This window comes from Rhopalosiphum maidis, chromosome 2 (genome assembly GCF_003676215.2).
Source record: "Rhopalosiphum maidis isolate BTI-1 chromosome 2, ASM367621v3, whole genome shotgun sequence".
In the NCBI taxonomy this organism is placed as follows: domain Eukaryota; kingdom Metazoa; phylum Arthropoda; class Insecta; order Hemiptera; family Aphididae; genus Rhopalosiphum; species Rhopalosiphum maidis.
The window spans coordinates 91703100-91719172 of record NC_040878.1 but is presented as its reverse complement, the minus strand read 5'-3'; the positions used below and the strand labels follow the sequence as shown (position 1 = coordinate 91719172).

The 16073-nt window shown below is 31.5% G+C and overlaps 1 pseudogene; it reads right to left on the bottom strand.

Annotated features, from left to right (window-relative positions):
• The window catches only part of LOC113552674, a 168107-nt pseudogene extending 152034 nt beyond the window's left edge, over nt 1–16073 (bottom strand).

Sequence of the window (16073 nt, the reverse complement as noted above, 5' to 3'; positions counted from 1 at the left end):
GTTAACCAGTTTGCTCATTTGGTTAAAAAAAAGTAGATAAATCAAAATTGCTCATTTGGTTAACCAATTTGCTCATTTGGTTAACCAAGATTGCTCATTGGTTAACCAATTTGCTCATTTGGTTAACCAAAATTGCTCATTTGGTTAACCTATTTGCTCATTTGGTTAACCAATTTGCTCATTTGGTTAACCAAGATTGCTCATTTGGTTAACCAATTTGCTCATTTGGTTAACCAATTTGCTTATTTGGTTTACCAAGATTGCTCATTTGGTTAACCAATTTGCTCATTTGGTTAACTAATTTGCTCATTTGGTTAACCAAGATTGCTCATTTGGTTAACCAATTTGCTCATTTGGTTAACCAATTTGCTCATTTGGTTGACCAGTTTGCTCATTTGTTTAAAAAAAGTAGATAAATCAAAATTGCTCATTTGGTTAACCAATTTGCTCATTTGGTTAACCAAGATTGCTCATTTAGTTAACCAATTTGCTCATTTAGTTAACCATATTGCTCATTTGGTTAAAAAAAGTAGTTAAATCAAAATTGCTCATTTGGTTAACCAATTTGCTCATTTGGTTAACCAAGATTGCTCATTTGGTTAACCAATTTGCTCATTTGGTTAACCAAGATTGCTCATTTGGTTAACCAATTTCTCATTTGGTTAACCAATTTGCTCATTTGGTTAACCAAGATTGCTCATTTGGTTAACCAATTTGCTCATTTGGTTAACTAATTTGCTCATTTGGTTAACCAAGATTGCTCATTTGGTTAACCAATTTGCTCATTTGGTTAACCATATTGCTCATTTGGTTAAAAAAAGTAGATAAATCAAAATTGCTCATTTGGTTAACCAATTTGCTCATTTGGTTAACCAAGATTGCTCATTTGGTTAACCAATTTGCTCATTTGGTTAACCAAGATTGCTCATTTGGTTAACCTATTTGCTCATTTGGTTAACCAATTTGCTCATTTGGTTAACCAATTTGCTCATTTGGTTAACCATATTGCTCATTTGGTTAAAAAAAGTAGATAAATCAAAATTGCTCATTTGGTTAACCAATTTGCTCATTTGGTTAACCAAGATTGCTCATTTGGTTAACCAATTTGCTCATTTGGTTAACCAAGATTGCTCATTTGGTTAACCTATTTGCTCATTGGGTTAACCAATTTGCTCATTTGGTTAACCAAGATTGCTCATTTGGTTAACCAGTTTGCTCATTTGGTTAAAAAAAGTAGTTAAATCAAAATTGCTCATTTGGTTAACCAAGATTGCTCATTTGGTTAACCAATTTGCTCATTTGGTTAACCAAGATTGCTCATTTAGTTAACCAATTTGCTCATTTGGTTAACCATATTGCTAATTTGGTTAAAAAAAGTAGTTAATCAAAATTGCTCATTGGTTAACCAATTTGCTCATTTGGTTAACCAATTTGCTCATTTGGTTGACCAGTTTGCTCATTTGTTTAAAAAAAGTAGATAAATCAAAATTGCTCATTTGGTTAACCAATTTGCTCATTTGGTTAACCAAGATTGCTCATTTAGTTAACCAATTTGCTCATTAGTTAACCATATTGCTCATTTGGTTAAAAAAGTAGTTAAATCAAAATTGCTCATTTGGTTAACCAATTTGCTCATTTGGTTAACCAAGATTGCTCATTTGGTTAACCAATTTGCTCATTTGGTTAACCAAGTTTGCTCATTTGGTTAACCAATTTCTCATTTGGTTAACCAATTTGCTCATTTGGTTAACCAAGATTGCTCATTTGGTTAACCAATTTGCTCATTTGGTTAACTAATTTGCTCATTTGGTTAACCAAGATTGCTCATTTGGTTAACCAATTTGCTCATTTGGTTAACCATATTGCTCATTTGGTTAAAAAAAGTAGATAAATCAAAATTGCTCATTTGGTTAACCAATTTGCTCATTTGGTTAACCAAGATTGCTCATTTGGTTAACCAATTTGCTCATTTGGTTAACCAAGATTGCTCATTTGGTTAACCTATTTGCTCATTTGGTTAACCAATTTGCTCATTTGGTTAACCAAGATTGCTCATTTGGTTAACCAGTTTGCTCATTTGGTTAAAAAAAGTAGTTAAATCAAAATTGCTCATTTGGTTAACCAAGATTGCTCATTTGGTTAACCAATTTGCTCATTTGGTTAACCAAGATTGCTCATTTAGTTAACCAATTTGCTCATTTGGTTAACCATATTGCTAATTTGGTTAAAAAAAGTAGTTAAATCAAAATTGCTCATTTGGTACCCGATTTGCTCATTTGGTTAACCAATTTGCTCATTTGGTTAACCAATTTGCTCATTCGGTTAACCAATTTGCTCATTTGGTTAACCAAGATTGCTCATTTGGTCAACCAATTTGCTCATTTGGTTAACTAATTTGCTCATTTGGTTAACTAATTTGCTCATTTGGTTAACCAATTTGCTCATTTGGTTATCCAATTTGCTCATTTGGTTAACCAGTTTGCTCATTTGGTTAAAAAAAGTAGATAAATCAAAATTGCTCATTTGGTTAACCAAGATTGCTCATTTGGTTAACCAATTTGCTCATTTGGTTAACCAATTTGCTCATTTGGTTAACGAAGATTGCTCATTTGGTTAACCAATTTGCTCATTTGGTTAACCAGTTTGCTCATTTGGTTAAAAAAAGTAGTTAAATCAAAATTGCTCATTTGGTTAACCAATTTGCTCATTTGGTTAACCAAGATTGCTCATTTGGTTAACCTATTTGCTCATTTGGTTAACCAATTTGCTCATTTGGTTAACCAAGATTGCTCCTTTGGTTAACCAGTTTGCTCATTTGGTTAAAAAATGTAGTTAAATCAAAATTGCTCACTGGTTAACCAATTTGCACATTTGGTTAACCAAGATTGCTCATTTGGTTAACCTATTTGCTCATTTGGTTAACCAATTTGCTCATTTGGTTAACCAATTTGCTCATTTGGTAAACCAATTTGCTCATTTGGTTAACCAAGATTGCTCATTTGGTTAACCACTTTGCTCATTTGGTTAACCAAGATTGCTCATTTGGTTAACCAATTTGCTCATTTGGTTAACTAATTTGCTCATTTGGTTAACCAAGATTGCTCATTTGGTTAACCAATTTGCTCATTTGGTTAACCAGTTTGCTCATTTGGTTAAAAAAGTAGTTAAATCAAAATTGCTCATTTGGTTAACCAATTTGCTCATTTGGTTAACCAGTTTGCTCATTTGGTTAAAAAAGTAGATAAATCAAAATTGCTCATTTGGTTAACCAATTTGCTCATTTGGTTAACCAAGATTGCTCATTTGGTTAACCAATTTGTTCATTTGGTTACCCTATTTGCTCATTTGGTAAACCAAGATTGCTCATTTGGTTAACTAATTTGCTCATTTGGTTAACCAGTTTGCTCATTTGGTTAAAAAAAGTAGTTAAATCAAAATTGCTCATTTGGTTACCCAATTTGCTCATTTGGTTAACCAATTTGCTCATTTGGTTAACCAATTTGCTCATTTGGTTAACGAAGATTGCTCATTTGGTTAACCAATTTGCTCATTTGGTTAACCAAGATTGCTCATTGGTTAACCAATTTGCTCATTTGGTAACTAATTTGCTCATTGGTTAACCAAGATTGCTCATTTGGTTAACCAATTTGGTTCATTTGGTTAACCAATTTGCTCATTTGGTTAACCAATTTGCTCATTGGTTAACCAGTTTGCTCATTTGGTTAAAAAAGTAGTTAAATCAAAATGCTCATTTGGTTAACCAATTTGCTCATTTGGTTAACCGAGATTGCTCATTTGGTAACCAATTTGCTCATTTGGTTAACCAGTTCGCTCATTTGGTTAAAAAAAGTAGTTAAATCAAAATTGCTCATTTGATTAACCAATTTGCTATTTGGTTAACCAAGATTGCTCATTTAGTTAACCAATTTGTTCATTTGGTTAACCAGTTTGCTCATTTGGTTAAAAAAAGTAGTTAAATCAAAATTGCTCATTTGGTTAACCAATTTGCTCATTTGGTTAACCAAGATTGCTCATTTGGATAACCAATTTGCTCATTTGGTTAACTAATTTGCTCATTTGGTTAACCAAGATTGCTCATTTGGTTAACCAATTTGCTCATTTGGTTAACCAATTTGCTCATTTGGTTAACCAAGATTGCTCATTTGGTTAACCAATTTGGTCATTTGGTTAACCAATTTGCTCATTTGGTTAACCAATTTGCTCATTTGGTTAACCAGTTTGCTCATTTGGTTAAAAAAAGTAGTTAAATCAAAATTGCTCATTTGGTTAACCAATTTGCTCATTTGGTTAACCGAGATTGCTCATTTGGTTAACCAATTTGCTCATTTGGTTAACCAGTTCGCTCATTTGGTTAAAAAAAGTAGTTAAATCAAAATTGCTCATTTGATTAACCAATTTGCTTATTTGGTTAACCAAGATTGCTCATTTGGTTAACCAATTTGTTCATTTGGTTAACCAGTTTGCTCATTTGGTTAAAAAAAGTAGTTAAATCAAAATTGCTCATTTGGTTAACCAATTTGCTCATTTGGTTAACCAAGATTGCTCATTTGGATAACCAATTTGCTCATTTGGTTAACTAATTTGCTCATTTGGTTAACCAAGATTGCTCATTTGGTTAACCAATTTGCTCATTTGGTTAACCAATTTGCTCATTTGGTTAACCAATTTGCTCATTTGGTTAACCAGTTTGCTCATTTGGTTAAAAAAAGTAGATAAATCAAAATTGCTCATTTGGTTAACCAATTTGCTCATTTGGTTAACCAATTTGCTCATTTGGTTAACCAAGATTGCTCATTTGGTTAACCAATTTGCTCATTTGGTTAACCAAGATTGCTCATTTGGTTAACCAATTTGCTCATTTGGTTAACCAATTTGCTCATTTGGTTAACCAAGATTGCTCATTTATTTAACCAATTTGCTCATTTGGTTAACCAATTTGCTCATTTGGTTACCCTATTTGCTCATTTAGTTAACCAATTTGCTCATTTGGTTAACTAATTTGCTCATTTGGTTAACCAAGATTGCTCATTTGGTTAACCAATTTGCTCATTTGGTTAACCAATTTGCTCATATGGTTAACCTATTTGCTCATTTGGTTAACCAATTTGCTCATTTGGTTAACCAAGATTGCTCATTTGGTTAACCAGTTTGCTCATTTGGTTAAAAAATGTAGTTAAATCAAAATTGCTCACTGGTTAACCAATTTGCACATTTGGTTAACCAAGATTGCTCATTTGGTTAACCTATTTGCTCATTTGGTTAACCAATTTGCTCATTTGGTTAACCAATTTGCTCATTTGGTAAACCAATTTGCTCATTTGGTTAACCAAGATTGCTCATTTGGTTAACCACTTTGCTCATTTGGTTAACCAAGATTGCTCATTTGGTTAACCAATTTGCTCATTTGGTTAACTAATTTGCTCATTTGGTTAACCAAGATTGCTCATTTGGTTAACCAATTTGCTCATTTGGTTAACCAGTTTGCTCATTTGGTTAAAAAAAGTAGTTAAATCAAAATTGCTCATTTGGTTAACCAATTTGCTCATTTGGTTAACCAGTTTGCTCATTTGGTTAAAAAAAGTAGATAAATTAAAATTGCTCATTTGGTTAACCAATTTGCTCATTTGGTTAACCAAGATTGCTCATTTGGTTAACCAATTTGCTCATTTGGTTACCCTATTTCCTCATTTGGTAAACCAAGATTACTCATTTGGTTAACCAGTTTGCTCATTTGGTTAAAAAAAGTAGTTAAATCAAAATTGCTCATTTGGTTAACCAATTTGCTCATTTGGTTAACCAAGATTGCTCATTTGGTTAACCAATTTGCTCATTTGGTTAACCAGTTTGCTCATTTGGTTAAAAAAAGTAGTTAAATCAAAATTGCTCATTTGGTTAACCAATTTGCTCATTTGGTTAACCAGTTTGCTCATTTGGTTAAAAAAAGTAGTTAAATCAAAATTGCTCATTTGGTTAACCAAGATTGCTCATTTGGTTAACCAATTTGCTCATTTGGTTAACCAATTTGCTCATTTGGTTAACCAGTTTGCTCATTTGGTTAAAAAAAAGTAGATAAATCAAAATTGCTCATTTGGTTAACCAATTTGCTCATTTGGTTAACCAAGATTGCTCATTTGGTTAACCAATTTGCTCATTTGGTTAACCAAAATTGCTCATTTGGTTAACCTATTTGCTCATTTGGTTAACCAATTTGCTCATTTGGTTAACCAAGATTGCTCATTTGGTTAACCAATTTGCTCATTTGGTTAACCAATTTGCTTATTTGGTTTACCAAGATTGCTCATTTGGTTAACCAATTTGCTCATTTGGTTAACTAATTTGCTCATTTGGTTAACCAAGATTGCTCATTTGGTTAACCAATTTGCTCATTTGGTTAACCAATTTGCTCATTTGGTTGACCAGTTTGCTCATTTGTTTAAAAAAGTAGATAAATCAAAATTGCTCATTTGGTTAACCAATTTGCTCATTTGGTTAACCAAGATTGCTCATTTAGTTAACCAATTTGCTCATTTAGTTAACCATATTGCTCATTTGGTTAAAAAAGTAGTTAAATCAAAATTGCTCATTTGGTTAACCAATTTGCTCATTTGGTTAACCAAGATTGCTCATTTGGTTAACCAATTTGCTCATTTGGTTAACCAAGATTGCTCATTTGGTTAACCAATTTCTCATTTGGTTAACCAATTTGCTCATTTGGTTAACCAAGATTGCTCATTTGGTTAACCAATTTGCTCATTTGGTTAACTAATTTGCTCATTTGGTTAACCAAGATTGCTCATTTGGTTAACCAATTTGCTCATTTGGTTAACCAAGATTGCTCATTTGGTTAACCTATTTGCTCATTTGGTTAACCAATTTGCTCATTTGGTTAACCAAGATTGCTCATTTGGTTAACCAGTTTGCTCATTTGGTTAAAAAAAGTAGTTAAATCAAAATTGCTCATTTGGTTAACCAAGATTGCTCATTTGGTTAACCAATTTGCTCATTTGGTTGACCAGTTTGCTCATTTGTTTAAAAAAAGTAGATAAATCAAAATTGCTCATTTGGTTAACCAATTTGCTCATTTGGTTAACCAAGATTGCTCATTTAGTTAACCAATTTGCTCATTTAGTTAACCATATTGCTCATTTGGTTAAAAAAAGTAGTTAAATCAAAATTGCTCATTTGGTTAACCAATTTGCTAATTTGGTTAACCAAGATTGCTCATTTGGTTAACCAATTTGCTCATTTGGTTAACCAAGATTGCTCATTTGGTTAACCAATTTCTCATTTGGTTAACCAATTTGCTCATTTGGTTAACCAAGATTGCTCATTTGGTTAACCAATTTGCTCATTTGGTTAACTAATTTGCTCATTTGGTTAACCAAGATTGCTCATTTGGTTAACCAATTTGCTCATTTGGTTAACCATATTGCTCATTTGGTTAAAAAAAGTAGATAAATCAAAATTGCTCATTTGGTTAACCAATTTGCTCATTTGGTTAACCAAGATTGCTCATTTGGTTAACCAATTTGCTCATTTGGTTAACCAAGATTGCTCATTTGGTTAACCTATTTGCTCATTTGGTTAACCAATTTGCTCATTTGGTTAACCAAGATTGCTCATTTGGTTAACCAGTTTGCTCATTTGGTTAAAAAAAGTAGTTAAATCAAAATTGCTCATTTGGTTAACCAAGATTGCTCATTTGGTTAACCAATTTGCTCATTTGGTTAACCAAGATTGCTCATTTAGTTAACCAATTTGCTCATTTGGTTAACCATATTGCTAATTTGGTTAAAAAAAGTAGTTAAATCAAAATTGCTCATTTGGTTACCCGATTTGCTCATTTGGTTAACCAATTTGCTCATTTGGTTAACCAATTTGCTCATTCGGTTAACCAATTTGCTCATTTGGTTAACCAAGATTGCTCATTTGGTCAACCAATTTGCTCATTTGGTTAACTAATTTGCTCATTTGGTTAACTAATTTGCTCATTTGGTTAACCAATTTGCTCATTTGGTTATCCAATTTGCTCATTTGGTTAACCAGTTTGCTCATTTGGTTAAAAAAAGTAGATAAATCAAAATTGCTCATTTGGTTAACCAAGATTGCTCATTTGGTTAACCAATTTGCTCATTTGGTTAACGAAGATTGCTCATTTGGTTAACCAATTTGCTCATTTGGTTAACCAAGATTGCTCATTTGGTTAACCAATTTGCTCATTTGGTTAACTAATTTGCTCATTTGGTTAACCAAGATTGCTCATTTGGTTAACCAATTTGGTCATTTGGTTAACCAATTTGCTCATTTGGTTAACCAATTTGCTCATTTGGTTAACCAGTTTGCTCATTTGGTTAAAAAAAGTAGTTAAATCAAAATTGCTCATTTGGTTAACCAATTTGCTCATTTGGTTAACCGAGATTGCTCATTTGGTTAACCAATTTGCTCATTTGGTTAACCAGTTCGCTCATTTGGTTAAAAAAAGTAGTTAAATCAAAATTGCTCATTTGATTAACCAATTTGCTTATTTGGTTAACCAAGATTGCTCATTTGGTTAACCAATTTGTTCATTTGGTTAACCAGTTTGCTCATTTGGTTAAAAAAGTAGTTAAATCAAAATTGCTCATTTGGTTAACCAATTTGCTCATTTGGTTAACCAAGATTGCTCATTTGGATAACCAATTTGCTCATTTGGTTAACTAATTTGCTCATTTGGTTAACCAAGTTTGCTCATTTGGTTAACCAATTTGCTCATTTGGTTAACCAATTTGCTCATTTGGTTAACCAATTTGCTCATTTGGTTAACCAGTTTGCTCATTTGGTTAAAAAAAGTAGATAAATCAAAATTGCTCATTTGGTTAACCAATTTGCTCATTTGGTTAACCAATTTGCTCATTTGGTTAACCAAGATTGCTCATTTAGTTAACCAATTTGCTCATTTGGTTAACCAAGATTGCTCATTTGGTTAACCAATTTGCTCATTTGGTTAACCAATTTGCTCATTTGGTTAACCAAGATTGCTCATTTATTTAACCAATTTGCTCATTTGATTAACCAATTTGCTCATTTGGTTACCCTATTTGCTCATTTAGTTAACCAATTTGCTCATTTGGTTAACTAATTTGCTCATTTGGTTAACCAAGATTGCTCATTTGGTTAACCAATTTGCTCATTTGGTTAACCAATTTGCTCATTTGGTTAACCTATTTGCTCATTTGGTTAACCAATTTGCTCATTTGGTTAACCAAGATTGCTCATTTGGTTAACCAGTTTGCTCATTTGGTTAAAAAATGTAGTTAAATCAAAATTGCTCACTGGTTAACCAATTTGCACATTTGGTTAACCAAGATTGCTCATTTGGTTAACCTATTTGCTCATTTGGTTAACCAATTTGCTCATTTGGTTAACCAATTTGCTCATTTGGTAAACCAATTTGCTCATTTGGTTAACCAAGATTGCTCATTTGGTTAACCACTTTGCTCATTTGGTTAACCAAGATTGCTCATTTGGTTAACCAATTTGCTCATTTGGTTAACTAATTTGCTCATTTGGTTAACCAAGATTGCTCATTTGGTTAACCAATTTGCTCATTTGGTTAACCAGTTTGCTCATTTGGTTAAAAAAAGTAGTTAAATCAAAATTGCTCATTTGGTTAACCAATTTGCTCATTTGGTTAACCAGTTTGCTCATTTGGTTAAAAAAAGTAGATAAATCAAAATTGCTCATTTGGTTAACCAATTTGCTCATTTGGTTAACCAAGATTGCTCATTTGGTTAACCAATTTGCTCATTTGGTTACCCTATTTGCTCATTTGGTAAACCAAGATTACTCATTTGGTTAACCAGTTTGCTCATTTGGTTAAAAAAAGTAGTTAAATCAAAATTGCTCATTTGGTTAACCAATTTGCTCATTTGGTTAACCAAGATTGCTCATTTGGTTAACCAATTTGCTCATTTGGTTAACCAGTTTGCTCATTTGGTTAAAAAAAGTAGTTAAATCAAAATTGCTCATTTGGTTAACCAATTTGCTCATTTGGTTAACCAGTTTGCTCATTTGGTTAAAAAAAGTAGTTAAATCAAAATTGCTCATTTGGTTAACCAAGATTGCTCATTTGGTTAACCAATTTGCTCATTTGGTTAACCAATTTGCTCATTTGGTTAACCAGTTTGCTCATTTGGTTAAAAAAAAGTAGATAAATCAAAATTGCTCATTTGGTTAACCAATTTGCTCATTTGGTTAACCAAGATTGCTCATTTGGTTAACCAATTTGCTCATTTGGTTAACCAAAATTGCTCATTTGGTTAACCTATTTGCTCATTTGGTTAACCAATTTGCTCATTTGGTTAACCAAGATTGCTCATTTGGTTAACCAATTTGCTCATTTGGTTAACCAATTTGCTTATTTGGTTAACCAAGATTGCTCATTTGGTTAACCAATTTGCTCATTTGGTTAACTAATTTGCTCATTTGGTTAACCAAGATTGCTCATTTGGTTAACCAATTTGCTCATTTGGTTAACCAATTTGCTCATTTGGTTGACCAGTTTGCTCATTTGTTTAAAAAAAGTAGATAAATCAAAATTGCTCATTTGGTTAACCAATTTGCTCATTTGGTTAACCAAGATTGCTCATTTAGTTAACCAATTTGCTCATTTAGTTAACCATATTGCTCATTTGGTTAAAAAAAGTAGTTAAATCAAAATTGCTCATTTGGTTAACCAATTTGCTCATTTGGTTAACCAAGATTGCTCATTTGGTTAACCAATTTCTCATTTGGTTAACCAATTTGCTCATTTGGTTAACCAAGATTGCTCATTTGGTTAACCAATTTGCTCATTTGGTTAACTAATTTGCTCATTTGGTTAACCAAGATTGCTCATTTGGTTAACCAATTTGCTCATTTGGTTAACCATATTGCTCATTTGGTTAAAAAAAGTAGATAAATCAAAATTGCTCATTTGGTTAACCAATTTGCTCATTTGGTTAACCAAGATTGCTCATTTGGTTAACCAATTTGCTCATTTGGTTAACCTATTTGCTCATTTGGTTAACCAATTTGCTCATTTGGTTAACCAAGATTGCTCATTTGGTTAACCAGTTTGCTCATTTGGTTAAAAAAAGTAGTTAAATCAAAATTGCTCATTTGGTTAACCAAGATTGCTCATTTGGTTAACCAATTTGCTCATTTGGTTAACCAAGATTGCTCATTTAGTTAACCAATTTGCTCATTTGGTTAACCATATTGCTAATTTGGTTAAAAAAAGTAGTTAAATCAAAATTGCTCATTTGGTTAACCAATTTGCTCATTTGGTTGACCAGTTTGCTCATTTGTTTAAAAAAAGTAGATAAATCAAAATTGCTCATTTGGTTAACCAATTTGCTCATTTGGTTAACCAAGATTGCTCATTTAGTTAACCAATTTGCTCATTTAGTTAACCATATTGCTCATTTGGTTAAAAAAAGTAGTTAAATCAAAATTGCTCATTTGGTTAACCAATTTGCTCATTTGGTTAACCAAGATTGCTCATTTGGTTAACCAATTTCTCATTTGGTTAACCAATTTGCTCATTTGGTTAACCAAGATTGCTCATTTGGTTAACCAATTTGCTCATTTGGTTGACCAGTTTGCTCATTTGTTTAAAAAAAGTAGATAAATCAAAATTGCTCATTTGGTTAACCAATTTGCTCATTTGGTTAACCAAGATTGCTCATTTAGTTAACCAATTTGCTCATTTAGTTAACCATATTGCTCATTTGGTTAAAAAAAGTAGTTAAATCAAAATTGCTCATTTGGTTAACCAATTTGCTCATTTGGTTAACCAAGATTGCTCATTTGGTTAACCAATTTGCTCATTTGGTTAACCAAGATTGCTCATTTGGTTAACCAATTTCTCATTTGGTTAACCAATTTGCTCATTTGGTTAACCAAGATTGCTCATTTGGTTAACCAATTTGCTCATTTGGTTAACTAATTTGCTCATTTGGTTAACCAAGATTGCTCATTTGGTTAACCAATTTGCTCATTTGGTTAACCATATTGCTCATTTGGTTAAAAAAAGTAGATAAATCAAAATTGCTCATTTGGTTAACCAATTTGCTCATTTGGTTAACCAAGATTGCTCATTTGGTTAACCAATTTGCTCATTTGGTTAACCAAGATTGCTCATTTGGTTAACCTATTTGCTCATTTGGTTAACCAATTTGTTCATTTGGTTAACCAAGATTGCTCATTTGGTTAACCAGTTTGCTCATTTGGTTAAAAAAAGTAGTTAAATCAAAATTGCTGATTTGGTTAACCAAGATTGCTCATTTGGTTAACCAATTTGCTCATTTGGTTAACCAAGATTGCTCATTTAGTTAACCAATTTGCTCATTTGGTTAACCATATTGCTAATTTGGTTAAAAAAAGTAGTTAAATCAAAATTGCTCATTTGGTTACCCGATTTGCTCATTTGGTTAACCAATTTGCTCATTTGGTTAACCAATTTGCTCATTCGGTTAACCAATTTGCTCATTTGGTTAACCAAGATTGCTCATTTGGTCAACCAATTTGCTCATTTGGTTAACTAATTTGCTCATTTGGTTAACTAATTTGCTCATTTGGTTAACCAATTTGCTCATTTGGTTATCCAATTTGCTCATTTGGTTAACCAGTTTGCTCATTTGGTTAAAAAAAGTAGATAAATCAAAATTGCTCATTTGGTTAACCAAGATTGCTCATTTGGTTAACCAATTTGCTCATTTGGTTAACCAATTTGCTCATTTGGTTAACGAAGATTGCTCATTTGGTTAACCAATTTGCTCATTTGGTTAACCAGTTTGCTCATTTGGTTAAAAAAAGTAGTTAAATCAAAATTGCTCATTTGGTTAACCAATTTGCTCATTTGGTTAACCAAGATTGCTCATTTGGTTAACCAATTTGCTCATTTGGTTAACCAGTTTGCTCATTTGGTTAAAAAAAGTAGTTAAATCAAAATTGCTCATTTGGTTAACCAATTTGCTCATTTGGTTAACCAAGATTGCTCATTTGGTTAACTAATTTGCTCATTTGGTTAACCAAGATTGCTCATTTGGTTAACCAATTTGCTCATTTGGTTAACCAATTTGCTCATTTGGTTAACCAATTTGCTCATTTGGTTAACCAGTTTGCTCATTTGGTTAAAAAAAGTAGTTTAATCAAAATTGCTCATTTGGTTAACAAAGATTGCTCATTTGGTTAACCAATTTGCTCATTTGGTTAACCAATTTGCTCAATTGGTTAACCAAATTGCTCATTTGGTTAAAAAAAGTAGTTAAATCAAAATTGCTCATTTGGTTAACCAATTTGCTCATTTGGTTAAAAAAAGTAGTTAAATCAAAATTGCTCATTTGGTTAACCAATTTGCTCATTTGGTTAACCAGTTTGCTCATTTGGTTAAAAAAAGTAGTTAAATCAAAATTGCTCATTTGGTTAACCAATTTGCTCATTTGGTTAACCAGTTTGCTCATTTGTTTAAAAAAAGTAGTTAAATCAAAATTGCTCATTTGGTTAACCAATTTGCTCATTTGGTTAACCAATTTGCTCATTTGGTTACCCTATTTGCTCATTTGGTTAACCAATTTGCTCATTTGGTTAACCAATTTGCTCATTTGGTGAACCAATTTGCTCATTTGGTTAACCAATTTGCTCATTTGGTGAACCAATTTGCTCATTTGGTTAACCAATTCGCTCATTTGGTTAACCAATTTGCTCATTTGGTTAACCAATTTGCTCATTTGGTTAACCAGTTTGCTTATTTGGTTAAAAAAAGTAGATAAATCAAAATTGCTCATTTGGTTAACCAATTTGCTCATTTGGTTAACCAATTTGCTCATTTGGTTAACCAATTTGCTCATTTGGTTATCCAAGATTGCTCATTTGGTTTACCAATTTGCTCATTTGGTTAACCAATTTGCTCTTATGATTAACCAATTGGCTCATTTGGTTAAAAAAAGTTGGTAAATCAAAATTGCTCATTTGGTTAACCAATTTGATTATTTGGTTAACCTGTTTGCTCATTTGGTTAAAAAAAGTAGTTAAATCAAAATTGCTCATTTGGTTAACCAAGATTGCTCATTTGGTTAACCAAGATTGCTCATTTGGTTAACCAATTTGCTCATTTGGTTAACCAATTTGCTCATTTGGTTAACCAATTTGCTCTTATGGTTACCCAATTTGCTCTTTTGGTTAACCAAGATTCAATTTTCCACATTTTTTCAAAAATAATTGATCAGTGAGTAATTTTGGTTAACCGAATGAGCAATCTTGGTTGACCTATTTGTTTATCTTGTTTAATCTAATGAGCAATCATGATAACCAATTTTTTTTACCAATTGAGCTTTTTTGGTTGACTATTGACATGCTTTTATTAACTTATAACTTCGTGAGTATCTATTTTCTGTTTTCTGATGTTTTAGGGCTCTAGTATCTGAGTCCTAGTAATAATTATATCAAATATTGTTATTGTTTAACTTCAGAACATTAAAAGAGAGATGTAAAGCATACATTTATGTACGAATAATTGAAAAGGGAAATGCTTTATTCATTTCAAAACTCGATGAAATTCATAATCATTCTATATCTCCTACTATGTATAGTTTTTTCCCAAACCATCGTAAGGTAATATCAGAAACAATTGCAGTATTTGTTGAATTAATGGATTTAAATGCCAATAAATAATTAATCCAGAATATGTTGTTTCATTAAACAAACAGGAAAGATTATAACAATAAATGACATTACAAACAGATGTAGAATAGGTATATTATAGACTATAGTATATTATACTAACACTTTTTAATCGAATAACTTAATCCTTGATAAACAATCATGATTAATTAAGGTTCAGTCGTTAATCTTCATATTATTAATATTTAATAATATAAAATATGAGAGAGAACCATATGACAGCTGTTTTCATACCACAAATACTAGTACTTATTTGAACATTTGTTTATTTATTAAAAGGAAAACAACAATCAAAATGTGATATTGAAAAAATAATCCAAAAATTAAAAACATATTGTTGTTCAGAGGAATTGTCTGTGTCTGATGATAATAGTTTGGTTGGGATATTCATTCAGGACAAAATTATACAAGTCATTTCAAGCATACCCTGAAGTAAAAATACTAGAATTAAATTTTTCTATATACATATATTATTACAAATAATTTATTAATATTTTTAAATTATTTTTAGGTGATTTTCGTTGATTCTACTTATAAATTAATATACTGGAAAATTCCAGTATACATACTATTATTAGAAGACAGTAATAGGCAAAGTGAAGTAGGAGGCTGTAGTAGAATAAAATATAACGAGATAGACAATAAATAAAGTGAGAGAGAGAAGGGGCTATGATGAGGGGATATAAATGTATTGGTGGATTGGTAAAGTAATGAAATGATAACAAGTAATAAAGATTAAAAGGGAAATAAGTTTATGTATGATTTGAAATTAAATGCAATTGGTTGTAAGATAATTGAAATTAAATACCCTATCTGCATTATTTTATTCTGCTACTATTTATATTATTGGGTCGACATGAAGCTACGTATTTAATTTTATGTATATATATGTTAAATTTCCACTTACCTTTTTGTCGACGGATGTGTATAGATATCTCGGTGTTGTGATTCGATAAGCACTATTATATACGATCCGATTTACTTTATTAAGATAGATACTGAGTCGTTTGGGCTCGAGTATAACCTATATTGGTATATTAATGTTGTAAGATATTTAGAAAGGGTTGGATAGATATTAAATTAGGACTTAGGATCATAGGACAATGTATTAACATGTTATTGGATGCCAGGCAGTATAAATAATTATATGAACGTTTTTAAGTTTTAAGTAATAAAGCCAATATACCAATCTAGGTTTATACTTAGAAAACGGGGAACCAACGCAACGTTACGAAATTAATAATAAATAGGTCTTAGTACGCGAAATCGAATCTTGTGCTGTTCTCGCGTGTCTTCAGTATATTTTCGTGTTCTTTTGGCGGTGTTTCTGCTTGAAGCTTGTGTGTCAT